Source organism: Labrus bergylta, chromosome 20, assembly GCF_963930695.1.
Source record: "Labrus bergylta chromosome 20, fLabBer1.1, whole genome shotgun sequence".
NCBI lineage: Eukaryota > Metazoa > Chordata > Actinopteri > Labriformes > Labridae > Labrus > Labrus bergylta.
Genome location: NC_089214.1, coordinates 5802355 through 5829317, shown reverse-complemented (window position 1 = coordinate 5829317; position 26963 = coordinate 5802355). Strand labels below are relative to the sequence as shown.

At 39.9% G+C, this 26963-nt stretch overlaps 1 protein-coding gene across 4 annotated transcripts in view; it reads left to right on the top strand.

Moving 5' to 3' along the window:
* Positions 1-5301: 5301 nt before the first annotated feature.
* Positions 5302-26963, top strand: part of LOC109983752 (RALY RNA binding protein like) — a 104027-nt gene continuing 82365 nt past the window's right edge. Inside the window, exons 1-2 of one of the 4 annotated variants that reach the window (XM_065948796.1) lie at positions 5302-5696; positions 6327-6427. The gene's annotated coding sequence lies outside the window, so the exon portion shown is untranslated. Of the gene's footprint in view, positions 6428-26963 lie in introns of all 4 variants that reach the window. The other 3 variants (XM_020633596.2, XM_020633595.2, XM_020633597.2) reach the window with 3 other exon arrangements.

The following is a 26963-nucleotide window of genomic DNA, read 5'->3' as shown; positions in this document are numbered from 1 at the left end:
TTTCCTTCTCCTTGTTATACCAGAACTTCCAATATTTAAGGCTGATCTACTGCCAAACCATGCCTACAGTATTTAAGTCTAATTCTGTAGATGCATTTTAGATAAATGACTGCTGTCAGGGCTTTCCCTGTTTGAAAAATGACAACTGGCTCCACATTTAAAGCCAACTCTTGTTTAAGAAAACGTTTAATGTAAAGCAGTCACAAGAGGAAATGGTGGCTTTGCATTAGCAGTTTTTAGAAATGTGTCTCTGTCGGTCTTTACATTCTTATGTAACTGTATGAAGGTGACACTTTTATTTATAAGCTCAATTAGAAGAAAATGCTGGATTACATGCATCGTTTCCAGTGAGTCTCCAGTGTAGGAAAGGCAGGATAACAACCTCTATAGAGAAGTAAATACTATCCATTTGAACGTTTAGTTGACTTAACAGTTAAACGCCATCACCCTCACTGTCGACAGCAGAAAACATAATGAGGAACAAGCCACTCGTCTCCTAATATTTTGAAGTAAACCCTTCACAGTAGGTCTGAAACCTTTTCTTACATGCTATCAGGGGCTGGTGATTTTTAGTTTACACATTTGCAAGACCTCTCGAAGTTGAACACAAGGATTGTCTGCAGGGTGACTGCTTGTCATGTCAGTAAGCCTGGCTTATGTCCCAGCAGGCCGCTGAGGGTCAGTCAGCTCGGACAAAGAGCAGCTTCTGACAGGGACAGAGGGAGGAATGTAAAAGAATGTGCCACATAAGCACAGGGGAGATCCATTCAATGAGCCTGGGTGACATTTTCCTGACTGACCCAGCTCAGGCAACACATTTTCCACACTTAAAAAAAAAACTAAGCCTTATTGCAATTCTGATACAAGCAGTACGGGAAACACAAAAAAAGTTAATACTCTTCCAGGATATTTCTGAGCTATTCGATATAATCCTTCCACCTGAAGCTCTACACTTGAGGATGTAACCCATTCATTGTAATGAGCATTAAATCCCCTCGTGGTTATGTTTGCACGCTCCATTTAGTTCCCATTCCAATATCCTGCACTGTTTCTGCACCCTTCTTTACAAAATGGTAATCAAAGAATACAAATCTTCTCTTTGCTTTTATAAAGGAAATTAAAATAAACTCTTTTGTTTGTTTGTTCTTTAAAGGAACATGCACATTCTGGCATAAGCTTAAAGTAGGGAATGAATATCCTATGAATACAGGTACATATACATTAAAGGAAGAGTGTGTGACATTCTACGCATAAATAAAGCGGAAATCAAGTATATCCTCTGTAAATCTCTCTCTGCATCATGACTGTCTACAATGATGGAGAAGCTGCACTATTGGCGGAGCCGTGTTTAAATCATGTTTACTTGGACGGGACGGCCTTGCGTATAAAGCTGTTTTAGTCAAGGACTAGATAAAACAGAATATTTCACATCAGGTAGCTACATATTAAAATCCACCAAAAATCACTATTTCCTATATTTTTTCAAAATGTATCTTTCCTTTGCTGCATGTTGAACCAGATTTCTGCAAATAAGAATGGACTCACAAATATTGATCCATGCATCTTCAGAGGAAACAGCTGGATGCGTGGACAGGCTCTAATGCCCACATGTTTTCAACTCTTCTTATTGGCTTCTTATGGCTAAAGGCTTTTAGTTAGTGCTCCCTGTGCTGTGCTTTATTACTGGGTCTTCTTAAAAAAAAAGAAGCCATGTATTAAGATTCTGTTAAGCTTCACACCTAATTTATCATGTATCGCAACCAATGTAATATACATTTGGATAATGTATAACTTCCTGCTCTCCATGTAGGGGCTGCTGATGGTATAAAAGAGCCCCCCAACATGTCAAAAGGTTGAAATGATTGATGTTTCCTATTTCAGATATTCATGAAGGACATTCCTTTAACCTTGGAAGTCTCCTTCTTATGAAGCTAGCAAGGCTGATAAACAGCACAGACCTGAAATCTGAGCTTGCATTACAGTAAACATGACAGCATCTCTCATGTTTATGCTAACACATGTATAAGTCATGTCGAAGGAGAAGTACATGATTTATTCACTAGTGTTTCTCCATCAGTGCAGACTTAAAGTTATGCAGCAGTAAAGTGCTGGTGAAGCTGATTTTAAAACAACTGGGATTATAAACTCATTAAAGCCTTCTACTTATGTAAAATAAGGCCATATGTGTGTAACAGTTAGAAACTAAACAGTATGATACAGTTGAAGTTTATGTAATGTGTGATACAATTGATCATTAAATAACAGATTTTATTGTTTTAAAGAAGTGATATTGAAAAGGTACTGAAGTATGGAACATTATGACAACCTTTATACAGTTATTGTCTCGTGTGTTGTCGCTGTGTTGAGACAGGCAGATGTCAATCAAAATGTAATTGGTTAAACCCACAGGAGTGAAAAAAATGGTCTGTCAGTGAGCATCAGTGAGCTGATTCAGGTTTTTGTCATATTCAACAGATTTTTTGCAAATACTACGTTAACGTATTTTAATAGTGAATAAAAATGTCTTGCATCAATCATAGTATTATTTTGTAGTAGGGGTTGGATTTTAATGAACTATTCTGACTTTAGTTTATTGCTTCATTTCTTTGTCACCTCTGCACTGTCTACATGTCAGCATCGACCTCTATCTCTTCACCATCCAAGTCTAAAGTTAGAGCTCTGCAGCTCTCTGAATCACCTCATCAACAGTTAGTTAGGTCATGAACACCCTCAGGCTTTGATAATTACGCTGTGACATGTCCTGCTTGGAAACAAGATGACCGTCAAGTGTGGTTTAAAGGCACAGAGACCAATGTGCAATGACACCGACGATATTCAACACCGAATATGATGGAGCAACAGTGAGGTGCAATATGTCCCTATCGCCCTGATGGCAGAATGAAAGGAGAGGTAAACACACTGAGGGCTAGATTTGGCTCAAAGGAAAGTTTGATCTCCGTTCTTGGACATCCACTGTATTCTCTAGAAACTGTAAAGCATGTTTCATCGTGCCTCCTGAAGGCGTGGATGTGATGTGAAAAGTAAATTAAATTAGACAGTGCTTAAGGTGGAAACAGTGCACCCACCCCTCTATGATGAATGAATGGTGACAGTTGTCTCCAGTGCTGAGTGTTACATGAACTTGTACTGAATTTTGTCTGACAACTGCAGTCAGACGGTAATGCATCAATAACACATTATTACTTTCCTGTCTGGCCCAATCAGCAGTAGCCTACATTTCTCGTGTGTATTTATTTAGAAAATGAGATGCAGAGAGAGAGCGGATTTTAACAGGAAGTCACATCATCCTGGTATGTTTAAAACATGCATTAAAACCTACCAGGAGAGTCTCCTCTTTGGGTTCTGGGCCATAAATAAATAAATCAATTCAATGTGTCTCTAACTTTGATGCCTGACACTCAAACACTAACACACAGACACTTTTAGGCTGAGTACGGAGTGAAAGCCACCCAGTTTCAGCACCACGGACAGAGCCAGAGAGCATGTAGAGTTTGACGTTGTTGTTCCATCATGCTCTCAGTTTCAGCACCACGGACAGGGATACAAACTGTTGTAGGGGCTACATGTGCTAAGTTCTGCAGGGTTTGACACCACGGGCAAAGTTTGAAGATTTTAAACAAGCAAGATAGTGATTGACATTTGTCCTAAATATAATACATTCCCTTAGTTTCATGGCTGGTTGAATGTGAGAAGAAGATACTACTGTGTGGTTATTAGAAATGGGACAACCCTTGCTTTAAACACAATTGGTTACAATGGTAGTTTACAGTAGAAATAAACATGTTTACAACCTGGTTAAAGAACAAAAAAAAAGAATTTACTCTGAATACCTTATTTATTTATTGGCACACTAACCCTGTGCGTGTGTGTGTGTGTGTGGGGAGGGAGTAATACTGAGTTTGGATTTTATGAAGGTTTATGAAGGTATGCATAATAAGGGGTGTGGCTTGTATTTTTAAGTCAGTAGGTTTAAGGCACACCTCAGCTCTAGCTCTTTCCATGCTACTAAGCTGACCGAAGTTAGTTTCAGACAACGTGGTCCAATATGGCAACCGCCATTGATTGGCTTCAAAAGTCAATCAAACTAGAACTTCAATAGGCTCTTCCAATTAAACTTATCTTTAAGAAAACACAATGTATTCCAAAGACACAAAAGATATCATTTGTGTCATTGGTTGTATGTGCGGTATGTCTTTTTTGTGTTTGCTATGTGACGTCTCTGATTTGCATTGGATGTGTACTTTTTAAAAAAAAATTCTGTATCTCGTTCACGATTGTTGAACTAACTGTTTGTTTCTTGTATTCCTTTATTTCAATCATCAATGTAAAGCACGTTCAGCTGACTTATATGAAATGTGCTTTATAAATAAAATCTCTATTCTATGCATTGTTTTCTAGATTTCATCACCTCGGCCAATGAGTTTTAAAATGTTTATCTCTGTCTAATGCATTAAGCAAAGATTGTGTCATTAACAGTTACTTCAAACTCTTTCAGTTTGCATAGTAACCTATTGGGGTGTACATCAGTTGTATTCAATCCCCATGATGTATTTGCACTATTATCAGCCCTAAGGCAAAAAACAAATACATGTTTAGTCGGCATAAAGTACAATAGTGCAGCAGAACGGAGCATGACAATAAAGCAGCAGGACAACAGTTAAAATCTGGAATAATAGTTGATGGTTAGGCAGTAGGATTATCTGCTTATCATAACCATGGAGGCCAGGAAGATGCATAAACACAAAGGGACATGTGCAGTGAAGTAGTAGTCATTGCACTAATGTGAAAGTAGCAGTGACAAAATAATGTAATATGATGTATAATAATGTATTTGTATGACTGTACAAGTTGAAAACATGTAGGCAGTGTTTAGAACTGAACAGAGAACTCTGATTTTGTGAATTGTAACATTGTATCATTTTTGATAGATATGTTTGGTTTTCATTGGACTAGACTCCCTCAATTCCAGCACCATGGACAGGTCTGGTCATGCCCGTTGTTTTATTACTTTGCTACGTTTTGTTTCGTTTCAGGACCTCGGGCAGCACCTGGCTGAGGCGTGATTGTGTCGCCTAATTGAAGCACCATGGACAGCGCTCACATGTCATCACGTATGATCGTGCTCTTAGTTTTGCTCTGGACGTGCTGCACGCTCTCACTTTCAGCACCACGGACAGCGTCGCGTTTCTCTTCATTGTTACACGCATATACCGGTGACCACCCCCACTCTAATAACCCAACACGCCTCCCCCCTCATTGCTCATAAGAGTACAGGAACGTGCAGTGTATGAGAGCCAAAGCCTCCGCTCCTTCTTCTTCTTCTTCTTGAATGAAACGAAAGCATGTGTGGTTGCTGACACTGGCGCGAGCTCTGCATCTTTAAAACAGGAAGGGGGGAAAAAAAAGCGGAGGGAAAACACACAAGCAGCTCAGTCATAACTGTGGGATGAGAAGGACTACCTCTTTTTACTTTTGGAGAGAGCCAAGCCGTTAGGAGAGCATTCAGCATCAGCTGTTCGACACTGGTCTCTCATTGCTGGAAGTCGGGGCTGAATGAGTCACATGACAGAACTGGAGGCTGAGATCTAGAGAAAAGGCACAGCATTTCGGCTCGCACCGCCATACTGTATTTTGAGCCATATCACATTTTTATTGCAACATTTTACTCCCGCTCGGTGAGTACATTTCCAATGGCTTTTTTGTAAGCATTTTTTGTCTTTTTAATTGCCCCCCTTTTTTTATTTTTCCTCCTTTTGCTGGTGTTTGAATTGAGCATTGACATGGTGGTTTTGAGCGTTTTTCACATCCAGGCTTCAAGTTTTTAGCATGCAGTTATTCTGATCCAGAGTGCCAAGAGGGTAAAAAAAAAAAAAAAAAAAAGCCAGATCGGTCTTGAGCAAAGCCTTGACTTGGTTGCAGTTTTGTTTCGAGGGTCGAAACCAAGCAGCTTTTGTCAGTATTGAGATTTTTCACACATTTATTGGTGGTTTTGAAACATTTTTGTTTTTTTTGTTTTCTGTCGACTTTTGCTGTTGCTATGCTTTGGTTTGCATTTTGCAGTGTTGTTTGTTGCCTTCGAGTTTTGTGATTTTGGTGTCTCGGTGGAATCTCACCGATCCAACCCTTGCTTTTACTTTGGTCCTCTTTTCTCCTTTTTAAAGACGTTTTAACGTGATACTTTTCTTGCAGCTGAGCTCACAGGTTTGTTGTTTTTGTGTTTCTCTCTTTTTTCGATTTCGTTATACTTTTGCTGGTGGCAGTGTCAAGTATTTTTGGATGTTATCGTTTTTGTTTTTTTTGACTAGATGATGCTGGGTGGACGAGGGGAGTTTTGATTCTTGGTGGAGTTCAATGCGTTTTTGTTTTCTGTTTCAACGAGGATGAACAGACATTTTCCCTTCTGCAGGTATACATAATACATGAGTGGATAAGTTCTGTGTTTACAATAAAGAATGAGGTGACAGAAATATGCACCTGTGGCTGACGTGTTATTTCGCAAGGCTGGCCAGATTGCTTATCGGTGAAGGCTTTCTTTTTATCAATGTTATCTGAAGGTTACCTGATCTGATCGATCCGTACGAGACAAAAAATAACGAGACGTGATCAAGAATTGAAGAAGGAGGATTGGGAATCACGCACATGTCGCTTGATCACAGTGTGTTCTTTGTTTTTGAGTTCAACAATCTTCACGCCGTCGCAGCTGAGGAAAAGATGTAAGTAGCTGCATTCGGGTCCCTCGGAAGGATGCACTGTAACGATCTCCTACATGTAAAGTATCCAAACTCAACGCATATGTCGACTTAAAGGGGCAGAAATCACACATTCCTTTTCCTGCAAAGTAGGTGAAAAAAATAATTAGGATGACCACAGTTTGCACGATTATATGTCAATGTGCAGAGTACAATGCTACACTTAAGTGCCCTCCTTATTTCTGCACAAACTCAAATCGGCTTTCAGCAGGCCCTGCACTCAAATACTCCTGGATTTGTAGCATCTGATTTTGCAGAACATGAATAGAGCCACTGAAAGAGGACTTAGAGTGAATTAATCCTACAAGAGGCAGGTTTAACTTCAGATTATTGGTGTGCTGCTGCACGAACCACAAACATAACTAAATCATGCAGACTGAGAGGAGAGCATGGCTACTGGAGGTATTTTTGCTGTGCTTTTAACGTCACTGTGTGTCCCTAAGTTTAGTCTCACAGGAGTCAAAGCTGCTCAACAGAGACCCATAAACCTTATTCCACTTTTCTTGACTATTCCTGAACCCCTATTATGTGCAATCTTAAAGGAGTTTAGTGTGTGCAACATAAACTTTCCTTAATTTTTGATCCATATGTATACAGTCTAAGAATACACAGGTTCATTCAGTGCAACAATATAGGCCTATAAAATACATCAGTAGATCATTAAGTCTGTGATCAGACTGTTAAGTCCCAGTGTCAGTTAACAAGCTGATAAAGCAGCTCAGAATCTGCTATTTAAAGTGCTGTAATAGAATATTGATAAACATTGCACCCTGAACTAGGGAGGTAAACTTTAGCAGTTAAGATAGTACATTCTTTTCTGTATTGAAGAAGTCGTTATCGTGTATTGATTTCCCTGCGCCCTGTTTAAATCCATACAGGCCATAAAGTAAATGTAGGGGAAAAGCCTCAGGGAAATTTGAATGGCTTTGGAGTTGTGAGACGTTTCAGAAACAGTACAGCCCTGTAGTTCAACGTAGAAAAACAAACATCCGTCATGGTCTTTGCATCTAATTTTTGGCTTGCACACAAGACCCTCAGGGTCACAGTTGTCATTAATAGGTTCACACGTGTAGTAATGAGAGGATTGAGGCAACAAATCTATATCAACAAATCAAAATAAAGCAACCTGATCCATAATTATATCTATACTTTTTCACTCTACGTTGCAATATTGTATTCTTCTACACTTGCTGTCTATGTGTGAACATTTTAATATACCTTTGTACCCATAGGTCTGTATGTTGTGGGTTTAGTGTTAGGGTTTAGGTGTCTGTGATACCTTTATCAAACATTTCATTATTTAAAGGTTTTAGTAGAGTATGTCACTTGGGGAGTAGTAAAAAAAAAAACTGGAGTCAAATTCCTTGTATGTGCAAACACACCCACCCAATTAAACTGATTCTGATTCTAAACCCAACAGTTTGATTCTGCAGCAAATATTTGATGCTTTAAATCTGATTGCCACCCAAAAAAAAGGTGCAAATGCAAAAAAAAAACTGCCTCCAGGAAAACAATTAATTATCCAACTTTGGGGCTGCAAAATGACTTTTATTGTCAAGCTTTTTATTTTGAGTCTTTAACTACAGCTTTATAATTTGTAAAGATGTTTTCAGCGACTTCTTCAGTGACTTTCTTTCTGTTTATATTGACCCAAAAGCATTTGCTGTATTCAGTTAAACCAAGGATTCTACTGCACGTTAGTTGTTTGTAAATAAATAACACATTAGTCACATTTCTAAAATCCTCTTAATGGCAGCAAACCTTCACTCCAGATTTGTTGAAACATTTAGATTCCTGCCTTCCAAATCTCCAATCACAGCATCCCGACACATGGACATGTCTGAACGCTTCTAGTCGAGAGGTGTTACTGTCGGTACGAGCTGCTGGACAAGCCTCCTGCTAAGCCTTATGATAGCTTCTATCACGTCCTGCGGTGTTGTGTCTCCCCTCCAGGCAGGTTCCCTGTTATCTGGGCCGAGCCAGAGCTGCACCGGAGACTTAGGAGGAAATATGATAGCTCCTGAATGGATATACCTCTGCAAGCATGAATAAAACATCACGCAGGAGCAGCTTGTACACACCGAGCATGTGCTTAACCAGGGGATGTGTGTGCACGCTCGTTGGTGTGAAGCAACAGTTCAATGAATTCAGACGTAATTAATGAGTTGATTACATATTTTATACATATGTTGTGTAGTTTGAAAGGGACATGGATTCAGTAGAACTTGGTATGAACACTGTTACAAACATTTTACAAGCAAAGATGCAACTTTTGTCGTATTTTTTAACGAGCTTCACCTTCGTCCTGCTTGTTTCCCCTCGGTGTTACTTCAGATTTACTGCATACATTACAATCAAACTGTCAGCAGCTCAACAATGTGTGGAATAAAAGCCCAAACAAATCTGAGTTCCTGCTCACATTCAGTTTGTATTCCCCTTTTCTCTGTCACTGTAAGACATTGGCAGGGAGTCTGAGAGAAGTTTGAAGCTGCATAAGAAGCAGCAGGGAGGCTTTAGTCGTTGTATTGTGCGTCTTGTTCTATAAAAGCCCAAAAGTACTTGAAAGTTTGATTATGAATTCACTTTATGACCCGATGTGAACCAAGAGTGCGGCAGCTGCAAACTCAATCAAAGGTTTTAACTCAGACTTTTGAAAAAGTTCTTACTTAACAGTGAAAGCTCTCGCTCGGTTTAAATTTTCTTTTTTTAATCCCACTTAAACCCACTGTTTTTTTAATCCATCACTCAAACATAACTCATCTAAAGGGAGGAGGTTTAGTGCTGGAAGTGTCGGTAGTGCTGTGAGCATCAAAAGGTTTACAAAAAAAAAGGGAAGTGACTTCCATTTTCTATATTTAACAAATCCATGCTTGTAATTAAGCTTTCTATGATAATTGTATCGTAAAAAACATATAATTTTACTGTAAAACATAAATCACTGTATTATTAATGCACTGTTTCAACTTAAAATCCTTTTAAGCGTCCTTGACTGAGACCTGTTACTTCACCATAACAGGTCCATAACACCATACTGAATATTTCAATCAGGAGAGACTTAATACTAGTTTAGAATTATTTATTCAACAATTAAGGAAAAGATAAATGTGGAATGTCTTTGGCTATTAAACTCCGTCATGATGTCTTCATGCACTGGGCTCCTGTCCGACAGGGTTTAGAACCAGCAACCTTCCTTGCTGTTAGGCGAGCTAACCATTGCGCCACCATGCAGCAGTTATGTAAATTTTCTTGAGGAGGGAAGTAACCTTTATTTCCCCATCAAACCTCTGCTCACTGAACTCATGTAGCCTGAGAGACAAAATCCAGGGCACATGGAGTATAAACTTATAAAGGCTTTATTCTTGAGTGCAGAAAGTTCAACTGAAGGTGATTTACATGAGTATTTTACATTTTTAATTAAATGTGAAGGCTGTACACTCATGGGCGGCCATGTCTAAATGACCTGATGGTTAAATTAAAACAGGCATGCATGTCATTTTAAACTCTCTAAATGAAGCCATGTTTTCTCCTCCCTTTAACAGACAAACATCTTACCTTTGACGCAACTCGTTCCACATGAAGGAGTACTTCACTGTCCTTTTCTGAGTTGTTAATTTGATAAGTGAAGGGATCTCACACTTAATATTCTGGACAATTAAGCCCATATCTGAAGATCAGGGTCAGGGCTGAACGACTTTCCTGTGTCTATTATGGGAACGGTTTGAGTTATAGAGCATCACTTAAATGAGCTGCCTGAGCCAACATGCTCAGACTCAGATTGTTTGTTTGGCGTTCCAGGAGAGAGTCTCATTTCAGTTTGATCTCAGTAACATTTGGTGATAAAGGTTGAGAGTCTTTGTAACTTGATTCAGGGAAGGTATTTGACCTGACACACCAAGGAGATCGATTGTCGCCCTTGTCTCCCCCCCCCCCCCCCGTCTGCCTTTTTTCAGCCAATTTGACATGTCGGTCGGCGCGGTTGGTCAGAGGAATCACTCCGATTGGCTCTTCAGCTAAGCGAATCAGTGCACAAGAAGAAAAAACGGAAGTGAAGACAGCCAGTAATGGACATCCAGGGAGTGTGACATGTCCCACTGGAAGGTCAGGGAGTGTGTAAAAGTATTTATTCAATTCAAAGGACAATGTACACATTACATGGTTTGTACAAAGAGCACAGATGATACTAGAACAAGATGAATGATGAATCCATTGAAAACAGTTAAATAGTCACAGAGCAGGCTGTGACGGCTTCTCAGTGGCCCTAACATGTCAGCTGATCTTAGATATAGCCTCTGATTGGTCAACAGGATGGTAGCATCCACCTAGCCGAGTGAGCTAACAACGGAAATTCTACTATTCCACTAAAATGTTTACATAGATCATCAAGGATTACCTTAGTTTTTGGGCGGATTTGCTCGGGACAATCTCAGATCTTCTCGGAGGGATAGAAAAGCTTCTGGATGTGGCAGAAACAAACGGTATTCATCACCGAAAAAGCAGCTGATCTCTTGAAGGGAGTGGAGTTTACAGTAAGTCGCTACGTAGCACGGCCCTTTTTTCAGAGCAGAGTTTGTAGACGGTTGACGTACAGACGTCAGCGTCAAAGCAACTGGAGCATCCACATTTTCACAATTGTCTCTCTGTTCTCCCTCCTCACAAACGCCGGTGTCCGCCATTTACGCTAAACTGAGGCAGCTAATGGAGCTCAAAGGACGATGGTCTATGTAGCTCGCACTTCCCTCAGCTCTGCTTCACTGCAGCTGAAATTCAGATGGCCTATCGTTTCATACCGCCACAGGTCACGACGCTATCAAGACACTTTTGTTCTCGCAATATCCTGAAACTTACAATACCGTTACATCTCTATTTTTTAAACACAGGAATCCAACCTTAGGTTCCTGAATTAAAGTCTTAAATTTGTGTTTGTTTAACATAACATATTACCTGTAATAATTAGCAAAGCAAACAACATGCTAGAAGGCGGCTTCAACAGATTATGCTAGATTTCAACCCGCAGCTTCATTTTTTGACAACTCGGGAGTGAGAACAGGTTGGTTTAAAAAAAAAAAAAAGAGCAATTAAGCAGCTGTCACCTTCTCTGTTTTCTTATCAAGAGCTAACACATCCACAGAGGAATTACTCTTTCTATTTTTAGCAGGAGCGAAGGTTCATGCTGTGTGATAAGGACATGTCACTTTACAGTGGAGTTCTTTCCCAAAGGGGGGGTGGGGGGTGGGTGGGGGGAGTTTATGCTGTTTGTCAGCTGGGTGTGCAGATATCGATCCAGCCTGCCTGATAGCTCAAAGGCCACATCTGTCTCAGGTCCGGTTAACATATTCAATACATTTTTCTAATCACACTGTTCATCAAATTACATCCAGCAGCATCAAAACATTCAGGATTAGTTTTTAGATTACATATAGATTCAGCTTCGCCGCCCTTGATACACACTGTTTTTCTGCAGGAATACATCAAAAATTCACATCATGACATTTTCTGCAGCAGCGTCCCAGCAGCGTCCCCTCCCCCCCGTCATTAAACTGTGATTTTTAGAAGATGTGGAGTTTGCAACATAAGCTTGTTTCCATCACACTTAATTTTTTTGGCATTTTAATACATGTTTCTCACATCCATCTGCGGAGCTGCATCATTAAAGTTTAAACCCTGAGGCAGGAAGATGACCGCACTGAAGATGATTCAAGTCAAAGTCTCCGCTCACGTTTGAAAAAAAATTATGGAAATGTGGCAGAAATGCAGCACTTATCACATGAAACAATGTGGATATGATACGATTATTACAAACTCACACCACTACAGGAGGAACAGGAAGACAGGGAGGCGAATCAGGGTTTATGCAGTTTATGTAAGATGTTTGTGCATTTTTATATTTGAATCTTTGTAACAAGGAAGCATCGTCGTGGTTGCCTCATACCTGGTCGCCTCACATTAGTTTATTTAAAGGCTTTCAAGGTTTCCTGGAAACAGCCACAGCCATTCAGCACTAAATGGAGTAGCAGAAACTTGAGTAATGCGGACGAAAAAGGCAAACTGTTCCACCAGTTCGAAAAATGAAGTCTTTCTAGGTTGAAAAATGTTCTTAAATACAGAATATAGTAAAGCAAATAGTTCTAACAGGGAGGTAAAAAAAAATGGAGGCCACTCTAAAATGCTAAAAGCAGCATTATTACGGTAATAAATACAAAAGACTAAACATATAAAACAACAAAGCAGGTCTCACAGGTCAATTTGTAGAGTTTAAAAATCCAAATGCACTTTGGATAAAAGGCTTAAAAACATCCTTGGTTGCTAAAGGCAACCTATAAGCCGCACTTAATTAATTTAACATTAAGATGCAAAAGTGAGCACTGCTGGCAATTTAAAATTGACCCCGGCATGAATCTAATAAGTGTAGGAACATTGTGCATGGGAAACATGTAATTGGGGAAATCATTTTTGTTTGCTACAAGATAAGAGGAAGAGTATTTCTCGAGGCAATTAGAGCGGAAGAGTCTAATTTATTTTAAAGATCGAGGATCAGGACACTGAAGCTTCAGAGAGGAGACAAAGGTTCAAGACAAACAGAGACGAGGACTCGATCCGCGTGTCTCAGGCCCACGTCTGATATGTCTAAGTGGCTGTCTGATGTTCCCCAAGACCGAGGGAGGAGAGTAAACAAACAAAGCTGAAATAAAACAAAGAGGCAAAGCAGTGGTGTGAGGCCTTCCAGAGCAGGTGGCAGAGCCCTCCAGATGCTGCAGTGAAGCAGCGGAGCAGATAATGTCCTGCCTAGATTACCTCAGGGACCACGATTACAGTGGAGCGTCCTCATCTGGGTCAGCTCCAGGCTGGTTCTGCAGGGATCAGCTGTTCTCGCTGTCGTCCTGCTGGCCTCAGCTGTCTCTCACCTGCTCGGCACCGGTGCTGGATGCACCAAAAACCCACTGTCTCCACAGACATGATGAAGTGTGTGGCACCTGTCGTGTATTGATGGATATATTTGCAAGTTTATTGACAGGGTTGATATTGTTTTGACACTTATCATAGGCATGCAGGGTTGACCGAAAGGGCTCTATGACCTCTTAGCCGTCCTGGGCTAGAGCTTTTGTTTTTGGACTGTCAATCTTGATGACAAGTCAATCAAAAACCTAAAAAGGGACGCAAACTAATGCAAATTTATGCAAACTTAACCAAAGAGACGAAATATGCTGACAAAAAAAAGACGAAAACTGACTACTAAAACATACTGAGTGACTTTAAAGAGAAACAAAAGGACACAAACTGCTGGGAAAGAGACACAAACTGGCAAAAAAAAAGACAAAAAGATTGACTGTAGGAACACAAACTGACTGCAATGAAAAACTAGCAAACCACTAAGAGATGCAAAATGCCAAATAGATTCAAATCACCTTTTAGGAGACAGAAAACGTCAATGAATATACAAAAGAGGAACAAAAAAAAGAGACAGAACAACCACAAAGAGACGCAAAATTGCTGCAAACCGATACTAGCAAACCACAAAGGGATGCAAAGTCACAATAAAGAGACACAAAGTGTCAGCAAAAAACACACAAATGGAACATAAGAAGAGACAATACAACCACAAATAGACGCAAAATGACTGTAACGATAGACAAAGCAACCCCAGGGATGAGAAACAGGCGACGGCGCTGCGTATGTCATACATTCTGTGTCTCTTTCAGTTTATGTCAGGCTCCTACAGTGTCCAGGGGGGTCGTGAGGGCTTCTATATGTCTGTACCCAGAGGCGCCCTGGTCTCATAATTCATCCATGATATAAGGCAGGCAGAAACAGGAGATGTAAAACTTGGATGTTTGATATTTGTATCCAGAAATAGAGTCAAATAATGTCTGCACACAAATGAATGTTCCCTTCAAGGTCAGAGACGGATTATATTAAAATTGCTAAATGGTGGAGAAAGGTCAACATTTTTATGTTGGTTGTCAGTATTTGGACAGACATGGTTGTTATGATTACTGTTAAGAAGAAACCAGGAATTTTAATCACCAAATTTAAATGTCTTATTTTCTGAAGGTATTACTGAATCTTACACCATACCTGAGATGATCTCCTTTAAAGGTCACATATTATACTTACTTTTCAACCAGTTTGAATAAGTCTCAGAGCTTCCCAAAAAATGTCTGTGAAGTTTCTTGTTCTAAATCCTCTCTGATCCTGTATTTGATCATGCCTATAAACCCCTCTATTTCAGCCCTGCTCAGAACAGGCTGTTTCTGTGTCTGTAGCTTTAAATGTAAATGAGCTGTGTCTGACCACTCCCTTGTCTTTAAGGGGATGTGGCTCTGGCTTTCTCGTTCCTTGCCCTATTGTTTACGGTGAGAAGGCAGACTCAGAGGGCAGAACAAACACCTAGCTGTGGGAGTGTCACCCACCTGGGGGAGGGGTTACTGCCCTTTGTGATGTCATGAAGGGAAAATCGCCAAACAGCCTGTTTGAGTACACATTTTCTGAAAAGTGGAGCAGAAAAAAGACGGAGAGGATGGACTTTTCCCTAACCCTAACCCTTGTAGACAGACACATATTAACGTTAGAACAAGGTAAAGTGTAATTTGCATAATATGTGACCTTTAATTCTGAGCAATAAAAAAAATATTTAGACCCAAATTAAATATTTTTGTACTTCCTTTTAGCCTAGTGATAATGTTTGATGAATTCAATTACGAAACTCAGAAGTCACTTTCTTGACACTCAACTGTGTTTTATGTTAAAAGAGGATTTAAAAAATACTATTTTGTCAAGTGAATCCATGTTACAAAAATCCACTTAAGCTTAAAAACAAATGTATTAAGAGTTCACTTAAGCTGTGCAATCTTGTAAGTGCGGTATATATTTATACAGATACATGGCTCTAGATACTTGAGTACTAAATCCACATAGAAATGGAGAAGATGAATGGTGCTTAAGTGGTGCACATTCACGTGATAAAAAGGAATAAAAATATTTGTTACATTTCATGTTCTTAGAAATAGAGATAGTACATATGTAGAAATACCCTTAATAGACATTTCAAGGAGATCTACCTTGAAACAGAGGAATAAAGAAAATATATTTCAACACGGAGCTATCCTGGCTGACACACTCACGAGGATCATGACCTCAATTTTCAGTGTCTGCCACTAGGAAAGCACAGGTGCACTCAGGGAGAGACGGCTAGCCGGCTAGCTAGCTATTGAGCTTGTGTACCCCTGAGGGCAAAAACATGTCCACTGAGCAAACCTTTTATGTTTCTCTCAACAAACGGTTCACTCAGGGGTGGCGAGGGACGGTTGGTGATGGCAAAAATGTATTCCACTCCACATTCAAACTTTGATTGAGCCTGACAGGGAAGCTTAAACGGACTACAGCAGACGGATGGATGCAGGTTCTTCTTTTATTGGAGGGATTCGCACAGTTTTAAAATGTTGTTTTGTTCTGCCACACCTTTACTAAGGTGGAGAAAGCGATGCAGGCATTTTGAATGTTCCCTTTAAAAAATTATAATTATATAAACCAGTACACAAAGTGATCCAAACCATTAGATGTATAATCCCAGTTTGTGTTTTTATCTGCAATGCTCAAGTCTCTGCAATTATGCAACCTGAACAGCATGGCACGCTCATCAAAATGAGATTAAAATGGCAAATGCCTTCCTGATTACACTCACGCTATACAGAGGCCCACTCAGACTAAATCTGAGTTTTAAAAAAAGACAAAAACATCTGTCCGGCTAAAATGTAACCCTGCTCACCAGTGGACGTTATGGGTATAAATAGAGCTCCAATCATTAAATTCCCCACTTAGCCACCAGAAAGCAATCGTCTCCTGAAACATTAACAGCTTGTTGACATCTTGCAGTGAGCAACAGTCTATCAGGTGGCGTGTGTAAATAAGGCTTCATTCCTCATATCGATTTCTTCTCCAGGTTTTGACACCAGAGGAAATCAAGGAGCTCATTGCAACGTGTTCTCACAGATATCGGCGGCTATTACAGCTTTTACTTCTCTTTGCAAACACTTTTTTTTCCAATACGTCATGAGCCTAGGTTAATCATCATTGGACAAAGACAATATCGGAAACATATTTACTGCTTGGTCTCAATAGCTCATTTTACCTTCATAAAATAAGAGTTGATTGACAGGTGGGTGCCTTGTGGCTGTCAGCCTTAGCTGGTTATTTATCTGACTGAAAGTTAGGTTGAGATCACATTTCAAACATGGTGAAAACCATTAATGCAGGGTGTGTCCAGAGGATTGGATTAGGGGTGGCTTAGGCCCCCCCTGACATGTGATTGGCCACCCCAGGTGCCATTACCCAAAATACTAAACTATGATTGGCTGGCTATTATACAAAGACCTCTTGGGTTTTCCCAAGTTTTGGGGAGTGTGGAAGAGGAAGAGAATCCTACAGAAAAGACAAAAACCAATGACAATCCGACAAATATTAATGATACAGTATTGATATAATATTGGTGAAAATAAATTCAGAGCTACTTTAAATCTTTCAGTACATGATCCCAAATCTTTGAAACAAATGAAGTCCAGCGAAGTTTTTATTTTTTTATTATTACGTTTCTTTTCCCCCCTCATGTTTTAGAGCATAGGAAACTACCTTCAAGGGAAAATCCATTTCTGTCGGTTTCTGACAGGTCGGCGGATGACAGTAAATGTATTTGTCAGGGGTGGATGTAAAGTCGTTGGGAGCTGCAGGAGCTCGACAGCTCTGTAACTCAGCCACACGCTCCATGTCTGCACTGCAACATTGGTAAGAGTGAACCAGGACATCTGTTTGGTCCCCCATTTATTTCAAAATACTCTAAAAGACACCTGTCAGTGACATCACCAGGGAATACAAACATAATTAAGTAATCAAGCAGACACATTACATATGTAAATGGAATTAATTGCAGACATGGGTTTGAAATATTCATTCAAATTAGTCACATCATTTAGGCAGGCGTCTCTTCCCACCGAGCGTAATCATTGAACTCATTAGGTCAGTCAATGCAAGTTGAGACAATTTGAAAAGCAATTTCAGCTTCCAATTAATTCTTGACTAAGAGAATGAAAATAATATAGGACGCAAATGTGTGAAGCAACAGTTAAACGCTCTCTCGGAAAAAACACAAACACACCACAGAGAGCGGACTGACAGACCCAGAACGTTTGAGTAGTCGGAGTTTCACCTGAAAACTTGAACCTCAGCTGTTATTGTTTCTCAAGATTAGTGGGTCAGGATGTGTTTCCTGAGCTGACAGTCTGTACGGCTCTTTTCCCTTTTTTTGAACTATCTCAGAAACACAATATTCAGCGATGTAGTGCCAGATGAAAGCCAGACACTATTTCACCTTCCAGATACAAAACAAACCATTTAGGGGGGTTCATAACCAGCTGGAGAGTGCACGCTCAGAGACCCACTAAACAGACAGACCTGGTACACCCAGCTCAGACCTTGGTGCAACAAAAGATAGTGGTTGCTATGACATCACACATCTGTAAATCTGAAGCCAGACGGTAAGCAAGATAAAAGCCTCGAGTTTGTGAAGCCTTTCTGTGGAACTTTCAAATGTCGACCCTGATGAAACCAAAATATTAGTATAACATAAGGATCCAAATATTTGGAGTTCCCCTCTTTGCCCCATTATAACAAACATTAAAACACTTCATTGAGAGTTATATTGCATCCAAATTCACACACACACACACACACACACATCATCATATGATGAACATTATATATTGTTGTTATAAGGAAGAATGTGCTTCATACACAAGAAGAGAAGTCGACCATCCTGTCCATGTAAACACGGCTCCGACAACAATACAGCCAGCGGCTTCTCTCTCATTGTAGACAGTCATGACTCAGAGAGACATTCACAGAGGATATAATTGATTTCTGCTGGATTTATGTATAAAATGTTGCACATTCTTCCTTTAAATGTACATGGATCTAGTTAGAAATGATATAACTTCTGATCTTACTGCTTCAAAATAATGAGCTCAGGACTTTTTTCCTTCAGCACAAAGGGAGGAGTTAAAAAAAACTAAAGCCAAGGGGGGCGCTTCCCAGTGTGCGACCCAAAGTAGTCTAAGTAAGTAAATAAATCAGTGGGTTAAGATTGACTAAGCGTGTGTCGATGCACCAAAGGAATACAAGGTCAAGTTGACCCAGTGACAGCGTTTTATTAGATCCAGTACGGCTTTATTATAACATAACTGTTGGGCTCCTTTAACACTGACACAGCATATTTTAAATCTAAATACTAATGCAGTTTTTATGCAACAAGGGTCACAGCCCAACTCCAACCAGGGACACTGCTGTTCAGTGTCTCAATCCTCCAGAGCCCCAGGGGAGCACTGCTTTTAACTTAATCATCAGGATCGCTTAAAACCAACTTAATTTTCCTCTGGACCTCTCACCACTGCAGTATGAATTATGAAACATTAAACTCTTATACAGGGAGCTGTTAGGAACACATTACTCGTGTTTCGTAATAGATCCTAAAATTCTTAAATTAAACACGACCTCCTTAAACGACAATGCATTTAAGAACCGCTGTTCTGTTTCCACTATTTATCAGAATCTTGACCATAATACAAACAAATTACTTAACTCTTAGGATTTCTACACACATCAGGTTATAAAATTGGATTAGAAACATGATTAAATGTTAGGGTTTATTGTAATAGGCCTGCATGATGAGAGACATATGTGATGTGTGATAACATTGCTCAGTATTGACATAGTGAAGTGTCATACATAAACTCATTAAGCATATCAGCTATAACTTGTACTTTTTATGACTTTTGCTGTTTTTCACGTTTTACAGAACACCTGTGTTTGTTACATGTTCCTCCTGAAACCAAAGTAAATCCAAAAAGCAGCTTTCTTTCACCTCTAAAAAGTCACCAACTACTCTGAGGGTTGCTGATTAGCTAGCTGAGCTTCATATAATTCATACCATAAGGCCTCCAGCCAATACAATTAAAAGCACTGCTTGTTTACATTTAATTATTTCAGACTTTGGCACTGTGTTTTTTACAGGAAATGTTCATATACGCTTTAAAGTTGCGATCAATTTTCCCATCCCTATCGTGGGACCCGCCACTTAGGTTGGGATCCAATGTCTTAGCCTGTTAGTGGCCTTGCATTGCATTTGATTGTGTGGGAGGCATGTGGTCAGAAGTGCTGTTCATCTACCGTTTGCATCATACAGATGATGAGTCATAACAGAGTAAAACTATTCAACATAGACAATGACTACAACCTTTTTTTTTAAAGGTCCCATATTATGCTTTTTCTGGTTTTATATGCTCTTTAGTGTCTTTTCCAAGTGTCCTGTGCATGTTTAGGCACATCTATGTGCAAGTACGCGGAAACGCAGCTTCTCCTACGTCCTCCTGTTAACTGCAGCATTAGCTGCATCTAACGCTCGGTTTTAGCCCCCCTCGAAAAGATTTTGCCAGTGTGACATCTTGTCAGTGTGAGATCACTGATCTAAGCCCATTGGCTCGTTGTGGCAATCCCAGCAGCTCATGTTGCACGCCCATTAACTTCTGTAGCACGCCCATGATATGCCTGCGGTAGCACAGTAGTGCTAAGGTGCTAATGTTTTTGCTCCCCGGCCCTCGGAGCCAGAGTGGCTGCATTCCCAATATGGTAAAAGGGGCGTGACATTTCTGAGAACCGTGCTGAGCAACTGACCAATTACGGCAGAGCCGACAGGCCGACCAATCAGACCAGACTTGGCACACATGGGGACTCTGAACGTGGGCACTTCAGAGCCTTAGAGAGAGAGTCAGAAGCGAGCCGGTGCGTGGAGCGGCAGGACATGAAAACAGACACTTTTTTAGAACTTTAGTTATTGTGAACATACTTTAGTAGGTACATAGATTAAATATACGAACCCCAAAAAGGGCATAATATGACCTCTTTAATAGGGGATCCACTTCTGGCCCACATCTAAATCAAAATACTTTGGTGACTTAACATATTTGTACTTTTTTGTGCATATTATTATATTTATTGTGATTCAGGGAAACATTCAGTCCTCTTCTCCATTTCTTGTTCCTTTTTGTTCTCTCACCTTTTTCCCAACACATCACCTATATTCTCAGTTACAGCCTCCCCACAGCGCTGCCCCTCCGTGTCTCCTCAGTGATCCCACCAGAAGCCTCCGGAAAGACAGATGCTTTGTCCATTCATTCGGTAATTACATTCCACTGCCAGGTCTTTGCCCGCTGATTATTTAGCTGTCCGTCTCGTTCTCTTTATCTATTGGCAAGCGACTTCTCCCTGTGTTAGCTGTGAATCAGGCGCTCAGGAAAGCAGGACAGATAAGACATGGCATCCAGAAACATCATCCTGCCCGTGTGAAACAATCAGAAGAGTGGAAAGTGATTGACCTGCCAGATTTAGGGTTTGTGGTTTTTTTGCTTCGAAGAAAAAATGATAATCGCTTTATCACAGATGACAAGCAAATCCAAAGTGTTTAACAGCATTAGATGTAATGAATTTATTAGCAATACAATGCGGGCAGGATCTAAACAGTGACATATGGAGGACGCTGTTTTGTAAGCTGAAGCAATTAATCAGATTTTGTAACCTATACATTCAGCACACAGCATGTTTACTGTGAAAACATAAAGTTAGTTCTTAGAAAAACAAGAACTAATGTCTTTGGGCTCTTTTTAAATTGCTTTCCCTTTCCTTTATTGTCTTTAAATCCCAAAGTCAACAGATGGTTTTGCATATGGGGCGAAGCAGCAACCAATTCTAACTCCATTCATTGCCATACATGCACAGAAAAACACATATTGTGCATACTGTCATCTGCCGAAGCCTCGCACATTTTCCAACTTTTCCTCCTCCATCTGTGAGTAACCCATTCCTGAAGCGCTTTATTAGTTTTTTTTTAACACAGTTCTACCAACATCAGCCGCCTGTGTTAGATTGTTAGTGTCCAGCAGCACAATGACGAGCAGTGAGGCGCTGCAGGAGGTGTTGAAGAGGTTGAATGTGTCTCGAGATGCTGTTACAGTGAGGTGTAGCTGCGAGTGTTAATGGCAGGGATGAAAAGATGAAGGTGGTGCGGTTGTGTCTCTCACCATGTGTTTAAAGAAACACATGGTGAGATGTGGGAGTCTAGTACAGAGCCACCTATTACTGGATTTCAGAGGCGGATAACGATACCGATTTTAAGGTGGGAAATCCACCAATGTTTTACAACTAGGTCTGAGATTCAAAACTTACCTTTTGTTAAGTTTATTTTGCACTGAATTTGGGCGTTATGATAATTCTAAGGTAATATGAAGCCTCAGTGGCTCTGGTGGAAATCTTACGTTATCACACCATTTATAAATAAACCCAAGCATTGTATTTCTCATTACACACTCTCTGAAAAAAGAAGCTTTTAGATTAACCCAAATCAGAAAACTTTTCTGCAGATACCAATATCGATATCGATGTTTGGTAACCTGCTGCTGTAACGCCACAATTTCCCAGTTTGGAATCAATAAAGTAATTCTATTCTATTCTATTCTACCTGTGATAGGACAATATCGGCAGATAATATCAGCCGATCGATTTATCAGTCACGCTCTAAAGTCTACAATACTTCTAAAATCTTTTTTCACCCATTTACGCTTATTCTTCCAAAACTTGACGCATGTTAAACATCCCATTTCCCAAACAATAACAACAAAACACCTGTATTACATCAGGCCGCCAGTGTCTTAGCATGTAAGTTAACTTACTGCTGTGGTGATAATGAAACGCTGTGTGGGCACTGAAGCACAGAGCTGGACACACACCACATGCACATAATGAAAGAGTTTAACGTCAAGCCTAATGTGTTGCCATAGTGTTATTGCTTTCTTCACATGCCTGCTGCTTCTGTTGGCGGCACCCAATAAGTTCTGTTGTTTGTGTAGTAGGTCACTGGCTTTGGTTTAGCTCAGTTGGTTGAGCATGCAGGCTCCCAATGAGCAGAGGCTACAGTTTTCTTAAGTTGTATTACTAAATAAGCATATTATTTAAGAAAACAAAACTTAAGCTTGAGAGAGGATGATGGTGAAGAATTTCTGAAACACATCTTTCTGTATCAGACTCCAAATATTTAATCAAATTGTTCTGACGTTACAGCACAGAAAAACACAATTCATAGCAGTGACAGGAACGCAGTGAACTGAAAGAACACAAATGCAAATGAGACAGTAGGGGGGAGCTCAAAAGAGGAATTCTTTTCTGATTTTCTTTTGTGACTAATTTTATTATAATGTCATAAAAATGAGCAGAAAAGCCCTTTAACATAGAGGCTCGAAGGCTTGAGAGCACTATGAAGGAATAATTCAGATCAAATGGAGAGTCATTATGTTTTCTGAGTGGTGTGTGGGTACTAAATAGAGAGTGGTTTTACCCAGGGCAGAGTTATATAACCATGAGCATGTTCGAAATGTGCCAGAAGGGCTCCTGGGATTTTCCATACCTCACATACATGCAGAGGTTATCTTCTTTGGATTAAAGTTGTTCAGCAATACAGTTTGTTTTACTCAGACTTAAAGCAGAGTATCAGCAGGTCTTGATGTTTAACGGAGAAACAGTCCATGTGGACAGCAAGAAACAGGAGGAACATTAGCCGCGCTAATGACATACCAGCTCTAATCAGTGGTACTCTATCAATGATTTATTCATGGCTATTAACAGACGTCTGGATAAAAGTGCAGCTGACAATCTATTATATATATATATATATATATATATATTTTTTTTTTTTTTTTTTTTTCTTTTTTTTCTTTTCAACTTGAGTAAAAAATCGATGTGCTGCTGTGATAAAAACGTCATAAACATAAAGTCCTTCCTCAGGTCTGTTTTGCCAGTTCATACTGACTTTGATCAACTCGGAGTTCGCTTTCATCGGGGGTTGGGTTGGAGTAGCAGAGAGAACTCCCATGACTCCCTGCGAGCCACGATGTCATCTTTTGTTATTGTTTTGAATGAGAGCCCCCTGATGGTAGAATTGACATACTGTGCCTTTAAAAGTATTACTTTAACAAGTACATTAAAAGACCTGCAGAGATGAGATGTTCCGCTTTCACCACAGGGGGCGCCAAAATCAATAAAGACCAAAAGTTATTAGCGACAGATTTTAAGCAATCTTATATTTTCTGCTTCTCTTTCATTCCTTTATTTTTTGTTTTTTGTTTTAAATTGCTTTAAATACTTTGTAAAAGTGATAAATGAAACGGATATGATATGATAATGATGTTTATGTTCATTTTTGTATTCATATTGTTTGTTATGTTCCAAAGACAAATCGTTTTTCTTCAGAGAAACCAGCACCCTGACAAATTAAATAAAGCACACTGACGGAGCTGATGGAATATCAGTCTGCATTTCTCCCAATAGACATCCTGCACGAGCATCTTTTAAATCATGTGCTTGGTAAACAAGGATTGCCAGTCACAAATGTTGCAAAAATTATTTGGTCAAAAGTATGATCTCGAAAATATTGGGGCAGCATGCCACTTCAGACACAACCTCAATCACCCTTAGATGATATTACCCAGAATGCATAACATTAAGTCTCCGTTTTTCTGTCGCTTTTAAGATTCTTTTTTTTTTTTCTTGGCATTGCTCGTAGTTAATCTTTATGTTAATTTTATTTCCCAACATGAAAGACAAAATACTGCTTCTAAGGCTTTCCCACTCTACCATGAATACATAATCTGGAGCTTTCATCTCTCTATTTATGAGCAAATGCGGAAGACAGTAGTAGAGTTAGAATCAACCCAAAAAAGCAAGTAATTCTAAATTTTCAACAGCAGAAGGTAGACTCCATCTTCGGTCAATAAAGGGAAAAAACAAAACGGCCCCCAAAATCATAGCAACCACTGAGGACATGACCTCAGTGTCCTTTGAGTCAAAGCTGGAGGCCACCATTTTATACAGATATCATACCAGTGGTTCAAACTAAAAAAAAGAATGGCTGATGTATTTAAAATCGTCAAAAATTATCTTCTACAATTCTTGCAGGCACGGGCAGGTCCAGACTTTTTGGACTGGGTACTGACTTGTGCAGGGGTGGCCTGGAGTTTGTGTGCACACATATGAATAAAGAACATTTATTTACCCCTTCTGTCTGCACTAATCACACTTACTCTTAAGTAACACAAGATCATGGCAACATATACATCTTCTAAGCTCAATTCTTTGAGGAATCAAAACATTATGTGTATCCTAAGTCACAATTTAAAGCAGTGGTTCTCAACTGGTGGGTCGGGACCTTAAAGCGGGTCGCGGAGCCGTTTTTAATGGGTCACGAGCATGTGACTGGAAAAAAAAGGTGTAAAAAGTCTATGAAGTGCTCTTAAATTTGCTGATTTTGTTCCTTCTCTTTGTTCTGTCACATGTTTCGTACCATTTGAGGTCCAAACTGCACTAATTTTCATTCAATAATCCGCCCCCACCCTCTGGAACTCTCTCCCTGCCGAAATGCGCACTGCCGCATCTCTGGACATTTTCAAAAAACTTCTGAAACACCACCTCTTCACCAAAGCATTCAGCTAATACCCATCCCCCTCCCCATTGAGTGTGTCCGTGTGCGTGTGTGTGTGTGTATGTGTTTTTTTGCTGTCTCCTTTTTACCATTGTAAAGCGGCCTTGTGTTCCTTGAAATATATAAATCCAAGTTATTATTATTATTATTATTATTAATAAATCTGATTGGTTGAAAAAATAAATCCAAATAAATAAAAGAAATGACAAAAATAGGTAAGGATTTTGGGGTGGCACCTGGGGTGGCCAATAAGATTTCAAGGGGGGCCCATGCCGCCCCACTCCTCTGGACACGCCCCTGCTTGCAAGGTTGACAAGTCTTTTTTTTTTCCCCAATTCCTGAGGCAACTGATCCAGATTCAACTGCAGCAGCGGACCACCTATCCTGGCCATACAGTAAGATAAATGTTTGTCAGGATTAACATTATAATAAAGATTTCCTATTCATTCAGATAAGATAAAGCCTCAAATCCATAGGTACAATCAAAGGTAAGGCACTGAGGTGACCCCTAGTTTCTGTTATCTTTAAAAAGAATTGGATTTGAAAACAGAATACATATGAGGTCATTAGGGTTCAAGTTACAATATATTTATAGGAATTATGTATCCCATATCTTGCTTTGGCCCATGGGGAAAAATATAAATGGAAAAAGTTTCCTTCTCACCATCTGTGAGTGTGCCAGTTGTTCAGTCTATAACCAGGCCTACAACCATGTTTGTGCTCTGAACGAAAAACTTTGCTGTTACATAACTTTCAAATTCTGACCTCCATATTCTGTAGACTCATACACAATGTCACAAAGCGATATATCAGGCATTCGTTGCATATGCAGTGATGCATATTTTACAGTTCTGATCAGAGATGGCATTTCTGCAGTCCAAATTTGTAACACAAAGCCGTACCTCATTTCCCCCAACAAACTGCCTCTGCAGCTCGAGCTGAAAAATGCAAAACACTTTTGAGTCAGTGCTGAATCACGCTGTCTCATATGGGAAATAAACACATTAAAAGGAACAGAAATACTCCATGTAAACTCTCAAGATGGTTTTCCATGGCCTTGTTGGGCTTTCAAGTCTCTTCCCCTGCTTTGGATCCCTGCCAGTGTCATAGTAACGTGTCAGGATGTTTCATCGTCTCATCCGGGCTCAACACTCTCTGCAGAGGGCTCCCTGTTTGTGCAAAGCGCTGCACACACAACATCAGGAGAACGTTTATTTTTAGACAGCCCGGCACTGATTGTTTTTTGAGTGATTCAATAAGTGTTTAGAAATGTGGAGAAACTTTGCAGCGTTTGAGACATCATCCCCGGAAAGGTCAGCTGGAATTAATGGAGTAGGAGGGGGAACTTAACCTTTCTCGGGGTTGACTGACAGAAAGACAGAAGTGGCTTGATTGCAGCCATTGTGTACTCTTGTGTCTGATGATAATTACACATCCTGTTGTGTGCCTGGCTTTATAAATATTTCATGAGCTCCTATCCTGGAATTAGAGAGATTTTTGTTGTCTCATAGCAGAAAATGACTGCTGCTATCATCGTTATAAAATACTAATGACTTCTCGTGGAGTCAACATTTTCTGCTCTCACTCGATCCTGTTTTGGAAACCTCTGTGGCTTTTATTGAAAT